The sequence below is a fragment of the Echinops telfairi genome, unplaced genomic scaffold (genome assembly GCF_000313985.2).
Source record: "Echinops telfairi isolate 266 unplaced genomic scaffold, ASM31398v2 ScPeMD7_8;HRSCAF=38, whole genome shotgun sequence".
NCBI classification, from domain to species: Eukaryota; Metazoa; Chordata; class Mammalia; order Afrosoricida; family Tenrecidae; genus Echinops; species Echinops telfairi.
In genome coordinates, this window is record NW_022103905.1 from 1,322,475 (window position 1) to 1,327,273 (window position 4,799).

The 4,799-nt window shown below is 39.5% G+C and overlaps 1 pseudogene; it reads left to right on the top strand.

Annotated features, from left to right (window-relative positions):
* The window catches only part of LOC101646808, a 6,358-nt pseudogene that overhangs the window by 572 nt on the left and 987 nt on the right, over positions 1-4,799 (top strand).

Sequence of the window (4,799 nt, forward strand, 5' to 3'; positions counted from 1 at the left end):
AAGGAAAAGTAACAAGTCTTATCATTAATGATCTTCCAAGTGCTGTGGTCCATGCTGATTTGTAGGATTTTCTACAAGATGCGCTGATTTTCAGTAGGTCTTTCTACATGGATGTTTTGTGCTCAAAGAAAGTACACTGGGTGTTAAATCGTGTATTTCACCACCACCCCCAAGAGCCACAAGATTCATTTTACATTTCATTGCAGTACACATAAAACGTACGTATGAAAAAAAATAAAATGATGGATGGATGTATACCTGGAACAATTTTCATACCTATGTTGTTAGTTGCCATGGAATAGTAAGTAGCCAGCACTAAACTGTTTTCTCAACCCAAATGACACCACTAGGCAGAGCCTTCCTAGTACCCATTTTGCCCACTACACACTAAGTTAGTGCACCCAGTGGTGTCACCTGGGAATGTACTTGCTGTTAACAGAGAATTTTTCGTAGAAGTCATTTCGCTGGAACCTCGCTTTTTTGTGATGGCCGATTTAAGAGAATAGTATGTGGCTGTGAAATTTTGTTTCCTGCTTGGGAAAAATGCTGCAGAAACTGTTGTGACGTTGAACACATCTTACAAGGACAGCACTATGGGACAAACTCAAGTGTATGAGTGTTTTTCTCATTTCAAAAACAGGTGCAATGTCTACTGATGACACACCTCATTCTGGATGTCAGTGAACTTCCTGAACAGATGAAAATGCCAACAAAATCGGTGCACTTCTGACTGAAGACTGACGATGGCCATTGAAGAGACGGGGGAGTTATCTGGACTATCTTGGAGCTCAATTCAGTGAATTTTAAGGGAAGATTTGGGAATGAGAAGGGTCGATGGGAAATTTGTGCCTCCAGTTTTGACTGATCAGGAAAAAGAGCACCAGCTGGAAACATGCTGCGCTTTAAAAGAACAGCCCTGAAGAGACCCAGACTTTTTTCCCAAGGTCATTACTGGTGAGCAGACATGGTGCTATTCTTACAACCTCAAAAGCAAACCCCAATTGAGTCAGTGGAAGATGCCATCACCACCACACCCAAAAAAAGCTCATCAAGTGAAATCAAAGATCTAGATGATGCTCATTTGTTTTTGTTTTTTAATGTGAGGGCGATAGTGCATTTGGAGTTCATTCTACCAGCTCACACTGTTAATCAATCTTTCTGTTTAGAGGTTCTGAAAAGATTACACAACAGTGTGGGACAAAAAAGGCCTGATTTGTGGCAGACCCGGGACTTTTGCCACCACAACAATGCACCTGCTCACAAGGCCATCTCAGTGCGCCCATTTTTTGGGCAAAAGACAGCATGCTTCTCTTGCTCCCCACACCTGGCTCACCTGACATCACTCCCTGTGACTTTTTTTGTTTCCTTGAATGAAGAGGGACATGAAAGGACAGCGATTTGATGACATAGAAGAGGGGAAGAGAAAAAACGAGGGAGATGCTGTCAGTCATCCAAACAGATGAGTTTGAAAAATTTTTCCAAGAATGGAATTGCAGATTTGACAATTTTATTAAGTGTAATGGAGAGTACTTTGAAGGTGATAAGATTGTTGTGTTAAAAAAAACCTAAATACATAGCTTTGGAAAAAAATTCCAGGTTTTTTTTTGGGGGGTACCCCCTTGAATTTCTGCAATAAAAACAAAATGATGGTCAAACATCATTAAATTGATTTTACAATCCATAATAAGTATTGGTTCACATTTTGGAAAAACTGCCCTAAAAGTGATAGTGACCTTTTCCTTTCTTCATTTCTATGCTCCTGTGATTCTCTGGCACTATCTCACCCTTTCTATTTTTATTTTTCATTCCCCTTGTGCTGCCCTGGAGTCAATTTCAACTCAACAATCCCCTAGTTAATGAATTTAACATAGTTTACTATGTTGGAAATGACAAATTGAAGGGGAAGGGTGTCACATACATCACCAGAAAGGACATTTCAAGATATATCTTAAAGTACAATGTTTTCTGTAATAATAGCTATGCAAATGTAAGTCAATACAATTATTATTCAAATTTACACACCACTAAAGCCAGTGATGAAGAAATTGAAGAATTCTACCAACTTCTTCATGCTGAAATTGCTCAAACATGCAATTCAGATGCATTGATAATCATTGGTGATTGAATGCAAAAGTTGGAAACAAAGAGGATGGAACAGTGGTTGGAAAATATGGCCTTGTTGACAAGAAAACTGGAAATCATATGATAGAATTTTTTTTAATCATTTTATTAGGGGCTCATACAACTCTTATCACAATCCATACACACATCAATTGTATAAAACGCATTTGTACATTCATTGTCCTCATCATTCTCAAAACATTTTCTCTCCACTTAAACCCCCGACATTAGGTCCTCATTTTTCCCCTCTCTCCCCACTCCCCCCTCCCTCATGAGCCCTTGATAGTTTATAAATTGGTATTTTGTCATATCTTGCCCGGTCCGACATCTCCCTTCACCCACTTTTCGGTTGTCCGTCCCCCAGGGAGGAGGTCACATATAGTTCCTTGTAATCGGTTCCCTCTTTCCTACCCACTCTCCCTCTACTCTCCCTGTTTCACCACTCACACCACTGGTCCTGTAGGGCTCACCCGCCCTGGATTCCCTGGATTTTCAGTTCCTATCTGTACCAGTGTACATCCTCTGGTCTAGCCAGACTTGCAAGGTCGAATTCGAGTCATGGTAGTGGGAGCGGGGAGGAAACATTTAGGAACTAGAGGAAAGTTGTATTTTTCATCGTTGTTACATCGCACCCTGACTGGCTCATCTCCTCCCCAGACCCCTCTGCAAGGGGATCTCCAGTGGCCTACTAATGGACTTTGGGTCTCCACTCCGCACTCCCCCATCATTCACTATGGTAAGATTTTTTGTTCTGATGATGCCTTATACCTGATCCCTTTGACACCTCGTGGTTGCATAGGCTGGTGTGCTTCTTCCGTGTGGGTTTTGTTGCTTCTGAGCTTGATGGCTGCTTGACATATGATAGAATTTTGTAAGACCGATGACTTCTTCATTGCAAATACCTATTTTTTTAAATCCATTTATTGGGGCTCATAAAATTCATCACAATACATAGATCAATTGTGTAGAGCACATCTATACATTTGTTGCCCTCATCATTCCCAAAATTCGCTTGCCTCTTGGGTTCCCTGCAAATACCTATTTTTTTCAACAACACAAATGGTGACTATACTCAAAGACTTTTCCAGATGGAATACACAGAAATCAAATTTATTACATCTGTGGGAAGAGACCATGGAGAAGATCATTATCAGTAACTTAAACAAAGCCAAGGTCCACATGTGGAACAGATCATCAACTGCGTATATGTAAGTTCAAGTTGAAGCTAAAGACGAAACAGTCCACGAGAGCTAAAATACAACCTCAAGATATTCCACGTGAAATTTGAGATTATTTCAAGAACAGATTTGATGCATTGAACAGTAATAAGAACTGATGAGCTGTGGGTGGACATTAAAAACATACATGAATAAAAGCAAAAGGTCATTGAAAAGACAGAAAAGGGGCAATGATTGTACAAATGTACTTCACACAATTGATGTATGTATAGATTGTGATAAGAGTTGTATGAGCCCTTAATTAAACTATTAAAATTAATTAATTGATTTTTAAAAAGACAAAAGATGTCAGAAGAGACTCTTGACACTAGCTCTTAATCTAAGAGTAGCTGAGGCAAATGGAAGAAATGATGAAGTAAAAGAATGAATAGAAAATTTCAAAGGGCAGCTCTAGGAGAGAAAGTAAAGTATTATAATGAAATATGGAAAGGTCTGGTGGTATAGTGGTTACAAGTTGGGCTGTGATCACAAGGTTAGCAGTTTGAAACCACCAGCCATTCTGCAGGAGAAAGATGGGCTTTCTACTCTTGTAAAGAGTTACCCAAAAAAAAGGGGTGGGTGGGTGGGAGCGTACAGTCTCAGAAAACTGCAGACACAGTTCGACCCTGTCCTGTAGGGTTACTATTGCTATGATTTGGCATTAACTTGGTGGCAGTGAGACAGAGACAGTGCAAAGACCTATTAAAAAGTCAAAAGGAAAGAATGTGCTCTGCATTTCTTAAAATGAAAGTACTAAAGAAAAAGTCCAGGCCTCAAGTTACAATATTGAAAGATTTTATGGACAAAAAATTGAACAATTCAGGAAGCACCAAAAAAAGATGGAAAGAATGCACAGAGTCACTGTATCAAAAAGAACTAGTCAACATTCAATCATTTGCAACGGTAGCATATGAGCAAGAACCAACGGTATTGCAGGAAGGAATCCAAGCTGCACTGAAGGCATTAGCCAAAAACAAGGTTCCAGCAATTGACAGCACACCAACTGAAATGTTTCAGTAAGTTGATGAAGCACTAGAAGCCCTCACACGTCTATGCCAAGAAATTTGGAAGACAGCTACTGTACCATGTCAGCTGACTGGAAAAGATCCCTAATTGTACCCACTCCAAAGAAAGGTGACCCAACAGAATACATAAATTATTGAACAGTATCACTGATATCACATGCAAGTAAAATTTTGCAAACATTGTTGAATGTTTGCGGCAGTACATTGGCAAAGAGCTGCAAGAAATTCAGGCCTGATTCAGCAGAGGATATGGAACAAGGGATATCATTGCTGATGTCAACTAGATCTTGATTGAACACATAGAACACCAGAAAGATGTTTACAGAAGTATGTGTTTTACTGATTGTGCAAAGGCATTCGGGTGTGTAGATCACAAAAAATATACAGATAACATTAAAAATAATGGGAATTCCTAAACACTTGTGTTCATAAAAAT